The sequence below is a fragment of the Pseudopodoces humilis genome, chromosome 11 (assembly GCF_049639895.1).
Source record: "Pseudopodoces humilis isolate 2021_Gansu_Grassland_sample_001 chromosome 11, ASM4963989v1, whole genome shotgun sequence".
NCBI classification, from domain to species: Eukaryota; Metazoa; Chordata; class Aves; order Passeriformes; family Paridae; genus Pseudopodoces; species Pseudopodoces humilis.
Window position 1 is genome coordinate 9,206,724 of NC_142210.1, and position 19,712 is coordinate 9,226,435.

At 39.5% G+C, this 19,712-nt stretch overlaps 1 long non-coding RNA gene across 2 annotated transcripts in view; it reads right to left on the reverse strand.

Moving 5' to 3' along the window:
• The window catches only part of LOC148183595 (uncharacterized), a 168,914-nt gene that overhangs the window by 36,144 nt on the left and 113,058 nt on the right, over positions 1 to 19,712 (reverse strand). The window contains exon 3 of one of the 2 annotated variants that reach the window (XR_015773453.1): positions 14,389 to 14,464. The exons of the other annotated variant lie outside the window; for it this stretch is intronic. This is a non-coding gene — a long non-coding RNA (uncharacterized LOC148183595). The remainder of the gene's footprint in view (positions 1 to 14,388; positions 14,465 to 19,712) is intronic. 2 annotated transcript variants of the gene reach the window in all.

Here is a 19,712-nt window from a genome sequence, read left to right on the forward strand (position 1 = left end):
CTTGGAGAATGTGGGTTTTTTTAGTTGTAACTCAGTCTTTCTCCTACTACTTTGTTACCACAGTAACACCCCTGTTTCCCAGCAGGCGCTGCAAAGTGAGTTAGTGGGTACTAGGGCAAGGCAAGAAAGAGAAACATACTCAAGTTTAGAAGCCTGGAAAGCAGGAGATGGACCATTACAGAATCAAACTCTAGAAAAATTTTTACCTGTTGCTCAAAAGTACAAAGCACAGAGTATAGCAAAGACATTTAAGATGGTTCCTCTTTATTTGCATATTTGTCCTGTGAGGTGGTATAACAACAACAACTACAGGATTTATTTTCCTAAAGAAGACTAATATCCAAATTCAACTTTATGGGGAAAGAAGTAATAAAATAGACAAGATAAATACCATAATAAGGAAGAAGGAACTGTAATTATTGGTGCACCTTTTCACATGGATATTTGAGTATGGGTGGAAGGAGTTCGTAGTCTGTTTTTACAGTTTCATCCCTTGAGGCACTCCATAAACAAACACTATAGGAATACAGTGCCTGCCTCAGCCCTATCTCTAGAGAAATTATGTAAACCTTTATTTAAGTGTTTCATAAGAGCTCTGTGCTATTTCAGTTTCCTTAACTCCTTTATTAAGTTAGTCAAATCCATTCTTGACTTCTGAATTAAGCACAAGAGTGAACTTTGTGGGAGTCCCAGCTTTCCCTACAATGGATATCAGGTTTGGGATGCATTGTCTGAGGTTCATTCTCCAGTGGGTCCCTGCACTTAAAAAAACCAAATAAGCAGATTTCAAAGAAAAGGTAAATGCCAGGGCCAAGGCAACTCCAGATAATACTGGGGGAGGGAATGGGGTAAGAAAACTTTGGGAAGATGTTTGTAATGTTTTCTTCTATGCACTTTTCTTCTATGCTAACAGTTTACTGACATCAACTACAGCCAACCGACACCACCATTAAAAAAAAGAAGAATCAAAACCACAAGAACAATAGATTTGGCCTCTTGAAGACCTTTTAGCCTCTCCTTGATTCCTCAAATATAAGTGTCAAATATTGTCCAGACATTATTTCATTGCTATTTTAAGACACTCTACTTTTCAGGACTGGGCACTTTTCCAAAAGCCACACTTCAGCCTATGGCTTGAATAATTTTGTGAATTGATATGCCCATTTTATTCATAGTTTCAGAGCAAATGATTATAGTCACCTCTTCTGTCTCAAAAGCTGAACAATCTTAAGCTAGCCAAGAAATCAATGTTTCAAGTGGCATAATTCTTTTCAATGAAATATCTCAGTAACCTGCAATTTTCCTAACACAATGTCAATCAGAACCTAATGGAAGTTCCCTCTGTCTTTTCTTAAAGAACACCCTCTCTAATAATGTATTTTGTATCATGGCAGATATGTCTTCCCTCAAGACAGACATTTTGCAACTGGAGTGGCATAAGTCCAATTGCTTTTCTTTATTTTGTATAATTTAATTCTTTTTTGTTGTCTGGGTTTGTTTGTTTGTTTCTTCAACTGGGTAAGTTTTGGACATTTTCATTTCTGTCTTCAAGATGTAAAGAATCACACTTAGAAATTCAAATAATTTCATTCCATTTGATGGGTGGGGTTTTATGATTCAAGTGTCCAATTTTTTTTCCAAACATTTCCAAAGACTAGTATGTCTTACCATAAGACTTTCCTTATTTCTATCCATGGACTTTACATTTACAGCATAACTAAAATTGCTGAAGTTGAGATTTTAAACCACTAAAAAGGGAGAATTTAACAAACATGAATTCTGTATTATCTGGTCAAACCTAAATCTTTCAAACTGAATTAATGATGAAATTGAACATAATAGCTGTATTTTTCATGTTATTTCACACCAAGTTAACATTCTGGATTCTAAAACAAGTTTTAATTTGCTGCTAATGCACAGCCACATCTAGGCTGGTTGTCTGAGCCCCAACAGCATCACTGCATGCACAGTTCCTGCAACATTGGTACAGTTTGCACACTGTCCTTCCTTTGGATTTGTGCTTTAAAAGTACAATTTTATTAGGTACATTTTCATTCTGCTATAGCAGCATATTACTATAAATTAGGAATGAGCAATCAGAGCTCGTCTTCCTATGGCTTTGTGCAACTTATTTTGTAACAGGATTTCTGCAAAAGCCAGAATTCTATCCTGCTTTGGTCTATCTATGAAATACGAGAAATAAATTCACAATGAAGGAAATACTATCACAGTTTCTGATAGCTTTTTCTCATGGGCAATATGAAAGACTTTTGTATTTGTTCTGGGGTATCTGTGTCTCACAGGTCTGTCAATTGTTACAGCTACTTGCTGCAGCTTTGCCCAATTCAGCAGAGGTGTCTCATTTTGAGCACAGTTTAAAATTGTGCTTTTTATGGCAAGGCAGGTTTGGTCAGCTAAGGACCAGGTGATCATCTGCTGGCTATACAGCAGATATCTGTCACAGAATGCAATAATGGGAAAGAAAGAATGCCATTCTACAGCCCAAGCCTCTCCTGACACCACCAAGGCACAAGATCAGTGTTGTTAGAATACTGAGAGCCACAGTGGATCACACCAAATGCCCACTGAGCCCTGAGGGTTTGGCTCCAGCCAGGTTTCCAAGGAACTAAACTGGGAAAAGCAGGAAGAGGGGTTTTATGTATGGCAGTTCCCACACGTTGCCTCACAGAAGAATTCTTCTTAGCTGCAGGGATTTTCTGAGTGGTTTCAGTTTCTGCAAATTAATAGTTCTTACTTAATTTGTCATCCAGAGGGTTGTGTAGTCTCTCCTTGAATTCATGTAAAGTTAGAGCAGCCCCCACATCCTTTGGAAAAAGTTATACATCTATTGCCTGCTGCATGAAGAAACCAAACTTCATTTGGTTTCCTTTGAACTTGGCTCCTACAACCTTCATTCCACAGTTCTTTTGCTTTAGAAGAGACAGCTTTGCCCATTGTCCTCATCAATTTGTAGGTCTGTCACAGTTTTAAACTGAACAGCCCAAGCATCCACAGACTATTCTTACAGTGAAAGTAATTCCACCCTGCTTGGACTTCTGTGAGCATGTCCCAGTTGTACTCCATTCCATTTGAGGTGAAAGGACTGGAATTACGTACACTCTTCAGCACGTGGATAAACACTGATTCACAGAGCTACTCTCTAGTTTTCTCCTCACTTAACACTTGGTTAACGTTTTGGCTGCCTCACAGCACTGAGACATTTTCAACAGAACTATTATAATCCCAGGATTGTGATCCTGAGTCATAAGGGTCAGATCAGAGTCTATAATTTTGAATGTGAATTTAGCATTGCTTTTTCGCACAGGCATCACTTTAGATTTGTGTGTGTTAAATTTCATTTGCCCACACAGTCTCCTGCCGTACTTCTGTGCTTCCCAATAGGTGGCCTCCATATTATGACTAGCTGATTTCCTGTCATCCTCAAACTGTCTCACCTCTCTGTTCACCTCCCTGTCCCAGCAGTTTATGGTGTGTTTACCAGGACAGACCCCAGCATAAATTATGCAGAACTCCATCACTGAGATCCATTACATATTTTCTTAGTTTTCCTTAAAAGTCTTTGGCACAGAACTTCATGAAAAGCCTTTCAGAAATAAAAGTATAACAAGCAGCAAAGGCTCACTCTCTTATCAACCTCTTCAAAGACCTCTGATAGACTTGTAGAGCACGGTTCATGTCCCATCAAAGTCTGCCCTGGTATGAAAAGTTTTCCTTTTCATTTTAGTCTTAATCAGGTAACAGTCAATAGATCACAGCCAGACTAAATGTAAGTGGAAGCATCTCTGTTTGTTTAACAGATGGGGCTTATTTCAACCAAGGCAAGACTGTGCCACTGAAGTACCAGCTGCTGATGGGTTTCTTCTGAGTCTGATTTGCTCACTGGGGACCCTGAGAGCCACTGCTGACTGTGTGACAGTGACTGCCATCGGAAATGAGAGTGAAGGGGCTGAAAAATGCCTATAGAGGGTTAGAAGCTCATTAGTAGCCCCTAAATCTCTAAGTTTCCTTAGAAATCTCAGCCAGGCTAGTTATAGATATTGGATACTAAATTAGGATCCTACTGACATGGAGGACTGGAGAAGTGGTGAATTTCCTGTATTCATCATGTCCTTGTTTCAGGGAGATGTCACATCCTGCTGCTCAGGACAAGCATACCAGCAAGGGAAAAAATGACTGAACAACCCATATTTCTGTTATTCAAAGAATATTTGCCACTGTCCTCTCTGCAGGTTCTGTAAGTGTCCAGTTATGACAGCAGAAAAGAAAACTATCTACACCCTTCATGGCTGCCAGAGCCTTCAGTCATGGTTAGGCATTTCTGTATATCCCTTTCTCTAGGAGAAAGTAGATATAGATATAAAAATAGAAAGCAGAAGTAAATGCCAAAAACAAATTAGCTTTTTCTAGCCCTTCCTGCCCCACCATGCAATAAGCTATATGTAATAGCATAACATATAACATATATCTTTTATTATTTTATAATAAATAACAATTTATAATAACATGGAAGGAAATGGATGCAAAGGTTTTGAGTGAAACAGGAGAATAGATTTTGCAGAACTGGAGCTTGGTGAACAGGAATGTGATCTCTGTTCTGAGAACATTTACATTAAATGAGAAAAATACTTCCAGGAATAAGGCAGAGGCTGTGCTGGTATCAATCATGTTGCTGTGGAGCACAGGTACAATGCAAAGAGCACTACAGAGAGCAGTAAACAGATGGGCTTCCACTGCACCACGTGTTTTACTGAGTGTTTGGACACTCATATTAACAAAAAGGAGAAAAAAGAAAAGGTCTTTTGCTCCATTTTTTACCAATGTAAACACCTTTTATAGAACACGGGTTTGTCTCTCTTTGCCCTTCTGTTTTAAGGGAGAAACATAAATTACAGATTCTGAAAAGGAATAAACAAAAAGTATGAAGCAAATGTGGCTAAGTACCCCAATTTTCTAAGATTTAATTATTATCAGTAAATAGCTCTCTTTTAAGAGTAGCCCTAATTGGCTACTAACAACAGTAGCTACCAATTTCAAGGCAGTTAATATTTTAAAATGATGAGATGGTTAATATATTACATTAGAGCATACAGTAAGCAGAAGTCTTGTTAATTATATATATTATTTTCCCTACTTTGCTTAATGAAGGTGTCTGGCTTGTAGATTAATTCATTCTTGCTCTATTTTTTATTTTTTTAATCAGTGTAACTAATCCTCCCACACACTATTGTAGCATTAAAGTAGAAAGATGTGGATGAAGCAGTGAAAGCAGCACAAAAAAGAACATTAAAATGAAGATTTAGTTCCAAGTTTTGGAAGCAGTTGCCCAAAGTAAAGAATTAATATGTGGGAAATTAGAGAGAAAAGGCAGAAGCCTGAGTCAACACTTATTTAACACCTTCTGCCTATTGCTGAAAACATAAATCTCTTCACAGAGGTAATCACACCCAGATCAGTTTGATTTTCAGAACATAGCAACTCTTCTGACAAAGATATTACCATTCCATAGCTTAAATAACTGCTTTTCCTGTTTTCTGCAAAGCAGAGACAGGAGGGTGCCTTGGATAAATGGAGATTTCTTCCAAATTGAGATCTAATCTTCCAGGAAAGAATAGCAATGAATGATTTGTTTACAGTGAGAATCTTCTCTTTTGTATTAGTCTATAACTACATTTCACTCTCAAATATTTGAGTGTGTCTTTGTGCTCAGCAACTGTTTGCTGCTCTGCCTGTACAAGGGAATTGCCTCAGCCAAAAGGCAAAATATACAAGTTTTCCTGTGCTGTGTACCAGAAACACACTGCACTTTTACCCCTGGGCTCTAGAAACAATTCCAAACTCCCTGGGAAAATGATCCCTGCTTTGAAGAGAGGGAAGTGGAGCAAGCCCTTCCTTTGGTGTACCCCAAGGAGAGACAGGGCCCTACCGTGTCCCAGGCTCAGCCCTGCACACCCTGACATTGTCACACAGCCCCACAGACACAGCCCAGGTGTGCCCAGCTCTGAGAGGATCCTTCTCCAATGTCTCAGTAAAGCCCAAGCAGTACTGATTGGCTAAAATATTGTAACAGCATGAGGAAATGTGAGGTCAACCTCCACTTAATCACCCTACTGCATCTCCTACTGCTCTCCTACATGTATGAAATCCTCTTTGGGACCCAAAAGGAGCTGTTAGCACAAAACCAACATCTCAGCAAACAGGGAGAAAACAGAAGAGAAACTGTTTCAGTGTAGCAAGTGTCTCTCAAGCATCAGACCAAGATCATATTTTACCTGGGAGCTTGCTGGCAACTTATGTACCATACAGTAAAAGTCACCTGCACTATGGAATATAAAATGAAGCCTTTGCACCAACAAAGTATCATTAGATTTGTGTATTTGAGACACAAAACAGCACAGCAAATGATGCTGTCTGTTAAATGAGTATATTCATTTGTAGACATGCAGAAGACATGCATGCTCATCCCAAGAGCAGCATGCCCCTCAATTAACCATAGAGCAGCAAGGATGGGGTCCCAGGTAAGCACACAGCAATAGCTCACACACTTAGAGCTTGCAAATTGTACACACTCACTGTCTTTTGTCCTGGATCACACCCATCAGACACTCACAGCACCTCTGTGCCCTGTGTTTGCACCATGTTTAGAAGGAAGAATTCTTTTTCCAACTGAGACTTGTTTAAATACTGCTCTAGCACTCTTGTTTTTCATATTGTAACTGTGACACTGGATGCTGGCTCTTGGGAAACAAGACTCAGGCAGCACTCTGTGAGGCAGGTTAATAATAAATAGATACATAATGTGCATCCCAACTCTCTAAACCTTATTTAATCGTTTTGTTTATGCGGTTGCTAGTGCACATAGATACAATCTATTGAAGTTCTCTCACTTTTGGGAAAAATCTTTGCCCTCAGGTCTTGAGTTGCTGAAAGTATTTTTTCATGTAGTACTTTGTAGCAGATGACCTATTATTTTTCTCATCAGAAATACAAGGGATAGTAAATAATATTGTAAAAGACATTTAAAAGGAGTATTTACTAGCAGATTCTCTTCCAGCTTCTGTGCCAGTTTTTCTCGAGTACTAATTTGTCTAAGATCTTTTTCTTATTTCAAGTCACTGGAGTAGACAAGACTAACATGAGACATTTAACACACACATCTACTTATCAAAAAATAAATATATTACCAGTTTGTTGGAATCTGTTGCAGTACATACCCTGCAGCAGAGATAAAGACTAACCTTGGCCCACAGATAATGTGATAGCTCAACAAACCATTGCTTTGTATTTCATCTATCTTTGGTACCCACACATGGTTCCTTCTGCTTCAAGTCAGTTTCCTAACTTTTCAACCATTATAGAAAATGAATTTTAAAAAGAGCAGTACAGGGTTCAGGCAAGTGCTTAATGGCACTTGAGGAAGTGAGCAGCAACTTCCTCAAGTTAAAAAAAAAACCTGCTTTAATATTAAGTCTCATTAGAGTCCTTTGAGCCCTGATGTGACAATGGGAGAGGGAATAAAAGAGCTCAGATACACAATTGAAGATTTATTACGTACACAAACCTATGGATAGGATATCATAGTCTGTCTCTATATCCTACTCCCAAAATGAGCAAGTATCCAGTGAAGATGATAAAAAGCTTCCTTTCTGATGTCTCCCATCACTTGGCAAATGCTCATTATGGAGCTGCCAGTAGAGAACAGAGACCTCATTCCCACACCAGCCTCAAAGAGTGACATGGGCCAGTGAGATATCACCAGCTTCCCTTCAAACAAAACCTGAGGGAAGGATTTTATTCTTCCACCCCGAGTTAAAGGCACCAGGGCAGGAACACAGACTTTCTTGTGGGCACAGAGGCCTCTTTCCAAAACACACAGAGGAAACATCAGGTTTGGGGTTGCCAAGTACCTGATTTCAGGGTTCATTCTGTTACTGCATATAAATGTCTCTGGTGTGTGTTTGGCACGACATGTTATCCTAGACTGATCATATGTTCACAGATTGTGGAGAGTGTGTGAAAGCCTTTTTTGCTGTAGTTATTGGGCGAAGTCACGTCTGTTACCTGGTACTCATGCAGAGAAATCTGTAATCTGGGAACAGATGGTCTGAGTGAGTGAGAGAAAGAGAGAGAGAGAGAGACGCTGTCTGGAAGACTGCAGAGTTTTTCACTCAGAGGAGATGAAAGAGGAATGAACAAACCCACCACAGCATGACAAAAACATGAAAATATAGAAGAATGTCAGTCCTGAAGGTCATTCCTTTAGAATTCACCAACTGTCTATGTACCATATGTGCATATCAACACACCAAAGAGAGCCCACCATCCTGTTGCACAGAGACGGAGGTGGCTTACACAGCCAAAAATTGTGGAATCGTAGACTTCCCATTTAGAAAAGTGACACACTGCAGTCTAAGCATACAGTCTGGGCAGAATCTGAAAAAATATATAACAATTCCTGCTCTGGATTTATTACAAAATTTTATTTCAATAAGCCAGAACTGGAAAATTCACATCCTAGTCTTCAAGCACTTCCTCTGTGGGATATGTTTGGATCTGAGACTTTTTCAGCAACTTCAGGGATGTAGTCCAAGCTTGGTTTTGGAGTCCAAGTGCCCCTGGAATTGGTGACACCTGCCATCAGGACAAGTCCATCGTTCCCAAACAGTTACATGAAAATTACTATTTCTACCAAAAGGCATCATTGCATTACTCCCAAATAAAATGAATTGGATTGAACCTATCTTAAAACTTCATTAAACCTGCTTGATAATAGGATTTAGGTAATCAGCAGCCTATCCAAAGGTACTGGGTGCTGCCCTGATCACATGAGCACCCACCTTGCTGGTGTGAGAGCTCACATCTCCAGGTGGGAGCTCTGATGGCCTGAGGTGCTGTAGTTCTCCCAGGAACAGGAGCATATCCAGCCAACCCAGGCACGTTGTAGCTGTGACAGCACAGAAGTTTACAAGGTGCAAGAGCTGTAGCTGAGGGTCTAACAGAGTCCCACATTAGCAGAATTCCAGTGATCCCTGTGTGTCCTGGAATACATCCCTGTCATCACCCCCAGACAGTTTGGTGCAGCTCTGCTCTGTCCCCACAGCTGCCATCGCATCTTTAGCCACAGAGGAGACACATTCCAAAAAACAAACCTCAAGTGAAAAGCCACGACTACTCCAAGCCCCATGTTCCCGAAGACATTGCTCAGGACATTTCAGCCAGAATGCAAAGGAACAAGGCCCTGAATGAGAAGGCAGGACCCCAGGGATGCAGTGGCAGCTCTGTGGTGAGGGCCTGGTGCTGCAGGAGGCAGCCACAGCCCCCCGGCATGGCGGGGCAGGAAGGGCAGCACGAAGCAGCTGTCAGCACTGTGCTCCCAGAATACACCGTGCAACAGGTATTTAGGGAAAGCAGGACCTATTGACAAAATCCTCCAGGCCTGTGAATTACAGCACTGACTCTCAGCATGGGCCCTTCTAAAAGCCACTCACATAAAACCTGCCTGCAAGAGCAGGAAAAAGAGGAGAATTAGGACACTCCCCTGGGTGAACCACTGGATGAAATCTGTGGTACTTTCCTCACATAAAACTGATTTGAAAAGATAATCAAGCCCTAATCTAACAGGATGGTTTCACTAGAAAGGTGAGGAGTTGCAATCTCACCAAGTGATTGTCAGAACGAGACTGAACTTCCAGCCCTTTCAGCCTACAGCCAAAATCAGATGAAGCTGATTTTAAGAACACTTCAGTTTTTAGCCAGCACAAGATTTTAAATTTGGGTGCTATCCAGTACTTCAATTTTTCACAAGAAATCCACATTGTCAGATACAGACAAACAACCCTGTATTTTACTATTTATTCTTCCAGCAATGTGTCAGTCAATTTGCAGAGCTAATTTCCAAATAGGACAAAACATTTTTTGCCTCTCAATGAAAATGGGTGACTTCAGCAGAACATTCAAAGGCAAAATTCCTCTTCCCTCTCATCTTTCTGTCCTGGTGAATGGCAGCAGAGGCAGAGCAGAATAACAAGATCCAGAATTAAACACATTGCCAATGGAGTGAAAAAATCCATTCTTTGACAGTAACAAAGTGATCTATCATACCTCATGCCTAAACTACATCAGAAGAAGACAACATCCTTTTGGTCAGTCTCAGTTATTAAAAGTATTTGCTTCGAGCCAGAAAAGGCTGGCTAAGACACTCTGGAATAGTATAAAGCATCTTACAGGAGAAATGAAATACAATATCTCATTGTGCAACACAAAACAAAGGCTTTGACTACAGCTTTATGCATTTGCCAATTCAATTATGTAGATGGTGATCCTGCAAACATGCAAAAAGGGTAAATATCAACTTAAAAGCCCAGAACAAGCATATTTGCTCTCCTCTCACTTGCAGTTTTTTAGCCTTCTGAAGCAGGATGAATTCATATCATATGGGTATTACAAAGGCTGTGTACCTTTCTTTTCCTTCTCCATAGCTGCAGAAGTTGTTCCTTCTTGTAGTTCGGTCTTTAAGGAAGAATTTTACCAGACTTGAGAAATCTAGTAAGGGTACAGGGAAGTTTTTTACACATAGCCAAGTAGTTTTAGACAGTGCAACAAATCTCTTGCAAGTTTAAAGCCCTGCACACCATCACTGAATACAGCAAATGGTACTCAGTGTAAAAAATGCATTTGTTGTCTTCTGCCAGGGAGAACAGAGATTTAGAAGCTTCACAGAAGCTTCAGCTTTCAGAAAATGAGAAAATTACTTTGAGTTTACATCTTAAGGGTGTTTAAATCTTAAGGGTATTTATAAACCTCTCTAACATCTCCCACTATCACCGACAACTGAGTGATGTTCACCCCCTACCTGCAAGCGATGCATGTCTGCAAAGAGAAATCAGTCACATGACAGAACAATGCAGAAAAATGGTTGATTCAGAATGTTCTTGGTATTTAGCTGTTAATTAGGCAGTGGGATTGCAGCCATCTGAGTATTGCATACTGCACAGAAATGAAACAACATCAACAAGGTCTAATAAACAAAGCTCTAAATAAACAGAAAGCACAAGGAAGCAGATCATCACACCTGGGTAACCTCTCAGACACTGCATGATTTTATCTGCCACTACAACTTTGGTAGTGATTCTGATAGATTTCAATGCAAGTATAATGGCAGCAACTGAAGCTCTTCACCTCTGGTGCCAGCTCAGCACACAAACACCCTGCAAGAACATACACACTTGTTGAGATCAATAGTCATTGTTTATAAGTTACTTGGCTCTGAGTATGCCAGCTCTTGGAAAGATCCTGGTGAGACTGGAATCTGCAAATGTTGGGTTTTTTTTATTGATGCTGATGATAGGGATGAGCTAAATTACAGTAGTTGGAATTGCTTTTAATATTATTCAAGAGGAATGTTTCCAAAGAGTCCACTGTTGCAAAAGCCAACAGTAATTTATGTCTCTTCCAAAACATTTGCCATTTCAGAGAACTCCAAGCTGCCTCTGTCTAAAGTGCAAGTTTCTTTTAAGAGAAAAGAACCTGTTTTCAGTGTTGGGCAACATCTGGAGCTCCCAGACGTGCTGAGCACCTTGCAAGGTCAAGCCCTAAGCAGGTGTTTTTGGCACATTTGGAAATTAATAGCAAGAGCAAAGAACCAAACATCTGCCCAGATTTTACTTAGTGTATGTTTGCACTGAAAGCCACAATAAATCCATCAACAAAACAATTTATTTCTTTACTGCACCCTCTTTTTTGAATAGGACAAGTGGCCCAGCCATGAAACAAATGTTCTGGGTGCTGTACAAACATGGGACACTGTGGTGATCCCAGCTAAAAGAGGCATTTTGTACACACCTCCAAAAATAATCAAAACTGAAATCATCATAAGCAAACAGGTGATCATAGATTCTGGTCCTCGGCAGTCACACAGTCCCGAGTTAAAGAGGAAAGTGTCATGAGTGGTGCTGGATATCGTGGGGTGCTACAAGAGGTTTCAAACCCTTATGTAACAAGTAAAGGCCTACATTTTTTACCTAAATTCACATAATTTAAATCAATATAATCCATGATATTTAATTCTCCACACTGCTGTGGAAAAACTTCAAGTATAAATACACATTTCAGCAACAGGAATTGCCTCATACTTAGCAAAAGCCACTATTTGTAACAGTATGAACAATTAAGCATTTCTCAAATTTCCTGATTTTACATATTCCCAGGAGATGATCATAATAATATCTTACTCAGTCATGATTCATTACTCCCCAGATTACAACTGTTCTTATCAATAGTGCATGGTACCTGTTTGCTGGAACATGCCAAACTGATCATGATAATTTATTTCATATGTAAGGTCTGAGCTGCTCAAGAACATATTTACCAAAGTGAGATTTACTTAAAAACAAAGGCAATTTTTCTTACCTGTTACACTCTTCCCTCCAGTGCTATTCCTATTGCATGAGTACTGTGGAACTGCTTCTTCTACAGCCAGCACAGCTCACCACTCGCCTTGTTGAAAAGTACACCACGGACATTGCTCCAATCTCTAAAGTCACACCTCACAATCTTTTATTTATGAACAGTGCCAGCTTCTCCCATGGACCACAGCTTTGGGGGTTTGCGTTTACGGGTTAAGTTTTATCCCCATCCCTGTCTCAAAGTCCTCAAAGTCACACCTTAAAATACAGTGGCTGCAAAGATCTGCCTGTTCATGTCTGAGGGCAGAACAGAACATCTCCTGCTCACAGCCCAAAAGGATGGTCTCGTGCTTGGTTGCCACAATACACAGCAGGAGCAGTATAAGTGAGTACCAGCAGGGCTGGTTTCAGAGGCTCTATGAAAGCAATCACATGTAGGGCAATGTTTGGAAACCTGAGAGGCATATTGACAAAGTTATTTAGAACACAATTAAGTACACTGATAGTCTTTTTAGGAATATTCCTCTGACTTTACTTGTATTCATAAAGTTGCCATGAGTGTCTTTGATCTAAAAAACCTCTTATCTTTAGCCAGTCTAACAGTGTGGCATGGTTTATCTCCACCCCCTTTGCATTCCTATGCAAAGGGAGGGAGATTCCTCTTGTGCTCAGAGGGGAACTGGGTGAGGCCCAGGGAAATTCAGTGTCTGAGCACACACAGCCCGATATCCCTGGGAGCCAGCAAGTGCCACGGCTCTGAAAAGAGGTGTTTACCCAAGGGATGTGACCTGCCACAGTCACTCGATGTCTTGCAGAGACTGTGGCTCCCATTCAAAGCATGACAATCTCTATCCCAAAACTGATTCAGCCCAAAGAAAGGAGGAGTTGTTACAACAACCCAAATGGTGCCAGGATTGCACAAAAAGCTCCAACAAATTCTTTGTTATGATTATTTTATTTCTATAGCTCAACAATGCCTGCTGTGGGAATACACAGAGACCCACTCTAATTTCATCCACACTATACCAAGAGTCAAAGAAGCAAACTGTCACTGCAATACAAACTGGGATAACTGCTAACTGTACTAACATGATAATAATTTTATACCCAGGTAGCACATCAAAGGTCCAGCCAAGACTGAAGCCCTGTCAGCTTGGCATTATACAAACATCACCAGGGACAATCCTTGTCCAGGCATGCTTACAAACCAAACAGACAAAACAGGCTATGTGTAATAGGGAAAACAAAACCACAAGGGAATTAAATGTCTGGCCAAGGGTTACACCAGCCAGTCAATGGCAAAGACAGAAATAGAATGCGAGTTTCTTAGTCTACTACTTGCGGCAACAGGAACTATGTGGCCCATCAAGAGTCTGATTAGTCCACAGTATTTGGCAAGATCTGCTACAAGTCCTTCATTAATATTTAGAGACATCATTTGTTCTCTGCTCTATTTTGCTTTCTTCCTTTCTCCTCAAAATAGAAACCTTTTCTTTAGAGGAAACTGGAAGGAGTTCCTTTGTATGAATGGGGGAAGTAATGACTGCTATGGGATGTAGCAGATGGAAAAATAACTCCCCCCAAAGCAAAAAAGAAAAGCTTCTTTTTTGCAAAATATTATTCCTCTCAATGTTCATAATTGTAACTGTCAGTTACCAAAATTAGGATGGAAGCTACTGTATTTTTAATTGCATACTGAAAGTGTGTAGATCTAAACAGCGTCTATTAGTCCATTCAGATGTTATCTAAGTCAATACATAGTTTTGAAAACAAGAGTCCATATTTAGACTCCAAATTTCTTTGTTTAGGCACTAGCTTGATTCCCAGGTGGTGACTTAGGGTAGGGAGGACCATGGATAATGAGCATCGATTTGCCAGCTGAACATTAGACTCCTAGGTTAGAGCCCACCCACATCCACATAGCTCCCATTAGGGGCCCATATGTGGGGCTTTGAAAACCACTCACCATCCATTTAACTCTTTCTCTCTTCCCACTGGGCTTCTGTAACTTGAGGTTTCAGACCAGCACAGAGCAATCACACCTGAAAGGGATTGCCAAATGACACAGAAGCAACAAAATGAGCTCTATATCCACTACTTTACAACATGTCAAAAATCACAGCACTGCTCTCAAATATTATAAACATTATCACAATTACTATCTGACAAGTATTTCCTTTATTTACAGCTAATCTCTTGAATAAACCTATCTGCATTACATAGGAATTGAAAAATCAGCCCCCTTTTCCCTGTATTCTATTATGTTAAAAAAAACTTCTACATCTTCTGGTTGCCAGTCATTTACGGTAAATGAGATTGGAATTCCAGACTCTGGAGTGCAGCCATTTAGGATATGCAGCTTTGGGAAACATTTTCCACAATGAAATCTCCAATGATTTGGAGGTACTTCACATTAACCTAAAGCAATTTATTAGTGCAAAACCCTCTACACTACTGACATATCTGGTCAAATTAAAACATGATAAATCTGATGATGGGATTATAGTCATTATGCTGTGGTGAGAACTGAATTTCGAGAAGCTGGTGTTTTTCATATCAGCAATGTTCCTTACAGTCCAAAAATGTTTTTAAAAGAAAGAGGTGCCAGCTCAATGCACAGCTTTTGTGCAGTGCAGGGTTGAGATTTGGAGTAGCATTGTTTGTGTGGAAAAACACAAGAAATGTCAATGAGCTATTTTGGAAAAGTCCTAACAGAACATGATTTGCAGAATTAGGTCCTTTTAAGCTGAAAGTATACGTGTTACTTCTACAGCTGTATCTTTATTAACCAAAACCTCCATGAAGGAATATTTCATTCTATCTTTTGTAGAGAGGAGTCCAGAAATACAATTATTCTGTGAAAATTGAGATATCTGAGATTTGTGCAGCCAACAGCTTCCTGCTACCCAAAACAAAAAAGTTATACATGCCAGATGATGCAAGGAATTCAAGCTACTGCAAATTGGCTGAGCCACAGTAGCTGCCTGGATATATTCACCAGCCTACTGCAAGTTTAATTCAATTTAACTTAGCCTGCTATTAAAGAGGGTTATCCAAATTTTTATTCTCTTGTCTTTGCTGCTACTACTTAAAACATACAGAAATAAATATTGTAACTTGGATGATGCAGGGTATCTTGTCAATCTGCAGAACCTAAATTCATTTTTTAGTTCTATTTCTGATCCTGTGTTTATATATAGGTGTCATGCATTGACAACAAGTTGATAGAAGTCCCTAGTTACAAATTCTTTGGAATTGTGTTTGAAACCCAAATACAGAAATGCAAACAGATTCTACTGTAGCTTCAGCTCATTTCTGATGTTTAACAAGTCTTGTATTTCCCACAGAGCTGAAAGCAAATCCCTTATTGCTTGAAAGAACTTAAACACATTTCAATTTCTCTGAAGCTATCTATTTTCTGTCACTATTTCTGACATTGCTGTCTTTGCTAGCTAATGCATTCTGTGATGGCACTTTAGAGAAGATTGATTATTTCAATTTTTTTTAGGGGTTTCACTCACTAAGAAACATCCTTGTGTATTTCAGAGATGAGGCTGTTCTGATTTACCCATAAATACCTTTGCATCTGTAACAAAACCAGGCCTGTTTTAGAGCAGAACTCAGGACTGCAGTAGGTGCAGCACAGGATGTGCCTACAGGGAACACATGAATATACCAGCCTCAGTGCTTTCTGATCATGCCCATGTTCTCATGCTATCAGAGGCTCAAAAGGAGGCAGAAGCTGAAAACTAATCCTTAAGATTGGCATTGCTCTCAGTTCCAAACACAGCAGGGTAGGAGGTTCACAGGGCTTGCTGTATAGAGAGTGTGGCCATACACACTTGAAATTTTGTAGTGTTTTCCATATGTTTCATAAGTCATGAGCTATGAAACAACTTTCTATCCTTCTGGCAAATCCAGAAATCCATTTGTTTATACAAATTTCTGCCAGTCCATTCAAGGCTGCATTGGACTCTTCAAGGACATCCCAGTGAGGGAAGAAAGGTGCAGACATTATTAGCTATGTCTCTAAAGTTTCACCTTCTCTCTGTCTGTTCTTTAGCCAAGTATGTCAGGCCCTACAGGTTAGGGTATTTCCATGTCTATCAGAACTGAATTCTGCACGTAACAGGCAAAGTAACACTGGATGAAACATCACTGAAATCAATAGCATATCAACACAAGAGAGTGAAAATGAAATCTTTCTGTGCAAGAGCATATTCTTGCATGTGACGCCTAAGATGAATGGCTGTTTGGACTTACAGATACCCTTTTGTGGGCCAGCCTCAGTACATGGCCACAGAGAGGTGACTTTCTTCTTGTAGTACAGCTGCTGTGGTACAGCAACTCATCCCAAAGTCAGCATCAACATTGCAGAGATACTTCCAGACCCTGAATCAAACTTTTAAATCCTGAAGCCTAAGGGAAAGAAGTCTCAAGCCATAGCCATAGCCAGAATCCCAAATAAACCTTTGATTTGAAAACAACTTAGAACAAAGCACTGCATATTCCTGCATTTTTTGTATCCCACTAAATTAACTCACTGTAATGGGGTTAATCAATGGTTAGACAAATTCTGCAGTTCTAGAGCTCAACCATTCTCTTCTGAAACCAGAAAGACTTGCTGTTTAATGCCCATCCAGTTTCCCTGCTCTTTGAGGAGAAAGAAAGAGTAAGGTTTCCTCAGAACTACAAAAGGACAGCAAATCATCTGAAGGACCCCTGGTCTTCAGGCAGATCTTCAAAAATGTAAGAAGTCACTTACCCTCACTAGGTTTGCTTTTTTCCTGGTATCTGCAGACCATTATAAGCAGGGGAGAAAATAATTACTCCTCTTAACATTATCAGACTTGTCCAGATAAGACAAATATTTTGTGTGATGCCCTATTGCAGAACTCAGTCATGCTATAATTAGCAGCTGTGAAGAATCAACTCCACAGCTGTCAGCAGATCCATCTCTACTTTCTAAAGGGGTTTGTTATATGACTTAGAAAAATATGGACACGTAGGAATTCTGAGCAAGGCGTTTCAGCTCAGAGGGAAATATTCATCTGATAAGAATACCACAGTTCAGATCTTTGCAATACTTAGCTGTAGCAGGCCCAGTTTAAAGCATCTAAATATTAATTATAAAAATAAAAATCCTTGCTGCTTTAAAAGTTTCACTTCATCTTTTGCTGATGTTTAACATGATCTTGAATGAACAAAATCACTGAATTTTCTTTTTTTAAAAAGTACTTTGAAAAACTACACTGGCAGTAATATTTGCAAATACTATTTCGATTATTTCCCATGGCAAGGAATTTCCTCAGTAGTGAATCTGAAGCCACTGGCTGGCTGGTGTGAACGCAGAGAGTGGAGAAGCCCTGACCTCTTTTTGTGCCAAGACAGTGCAGTGGCAGCTACACAACTGGGGACCACTGAACCAGGGCTTGGGTCTGATTCTTCTAGGCCTTGGGCATCATGCTCTCATTTCACCTGGGCAGTTGGATATGTTTCTCACAAGAATGACTCCTAACCTGCTTTGCCTGAGCAGTCTGAGATAGAAATACAAGAGCAGTGGTACATTTAAAACAGGGGTTGAACTGAAAGGAGGGAGCACCACAGCTCTACTGCCAGATATCACTGCAGCTTTATTGGTGTTGTTATGGAAATTCAGCTACACCCCGTGTGAGAGCAAAGAAAAAGAGGGAACAGAGGGTTTTGTTACAAGATCACACTCTTCCTGTGAAGGCCATTTCCAGTAAACAGGATCTGTAAGGCTATACTATTTTATGCATTACCAAAGGTAAATAATCTACAAAGATTTAAACAAATATCTCTGTCCAATGATATCTTGATTGGTATACTAAAAAATGTAAGCTTGTCAATCCCTGCCTTCTGTAAGAGTAAACTCCAAGAAATATGTTTTGCCTCAAGCAACAGTGCCTCCAGATACACTTCTGGCTTAAAAGCAAATAACATGAGGCACCTAAAGCAACTTTCAACAAAAACTATTGCACTTTTTCCAGTGACACCAGCAGGATTCCCACCATTGATTAAATCTAAGGGTTGATACAATTTTAGGCAGCAAATGATGCATAGTATTTTCCTAAGTCAAGAAAAGAATTTTGGTCAGGAGTTGTAGAAATATCTAAGCAGATTGGCCACAACAACATTATTCGTGTTCAGCACATGAGATATCCTGATAAAGTTTTGTGAGCATGGGTGTTTGCTTTAAATACCTTGAATAAGGTCTGACTCAAAGCTACTCAACTCCTAGGGAAAATCCTAGTGAGAATCATTTAGGTTTTACCTAAGACAGGCAAAGGAAAAAGAAATAAAACCTAGAACTATCAGCATTTCTACATGTTCTAACTCACTAGAATTTTTAAAACTTAATAAAAGATGCTGATACATATTCAGAAGGTTGCCTGAACTCTTCTAGAACAGAGCACTACTAGTATGAATTGAAGTTTTAATAGATGATGGATGAAACAATTGTCCTATCAGCCAAGTTTTTTCACATACTTCATGGTTCACTTAATGCTTCTTGGCTATGCAATGAAAAGCTGAAAAGTGAATGTGGTTAGAGTTTTATAGATGACTAATGTTTGTGTCTTCAGTACTTTATATTATTTTAGTGTGTGAGGTCACTGCCACCTCACAGTATTTGAATGATAATTGCTTACTTGCAATAAATGTTTTTAAAGAAATATTGCCATAATTTGTTTCACTTAAAATTATAACTTCAAAATGTCCTCATATCTAATATTAAGTATTTACTAAGTTAACCAAATTAATAATAGAAAGATTATATCAACCACTAAACTGTAATTCCATTGAAGTTACAGAGTTCTCTGATTTGCTAGTGCTTTATAAAAAATCATGAGTCAGAGAAAGGATTAAAAAATATCTGTGTAGCTTTTCCACCCTGTGCTGATGATCATTAACTACTAATAGACAGTAACAAACACTTCTAGCACATAATAAAGCCAGGATGCTCTGTCATAACCACTGCAAAAATTAAGAAAATGTCTTTCCAAGGGCCTTAGTATTAGTTTTACCTGCGATAATTTCAAGGGCTAGAGTGAGTCATCGTGGCTGAGACAGGCCCACAGAGCTGACGTAGAGTGTTAAATCTTACCCAGAATTATGTCAAGTGATGGACAGAGTATTACTGGATTGAGCTGATCTCACTGGTAAGAAAGAAAGTTTAAGATGTAGATTGGTTTAAATTCCAGATGTCATTTCTTCATTGTTAGAGCAGTTGCTGTCTTCTGAGAAATAATCTGTTCCTAAAATGTGTTA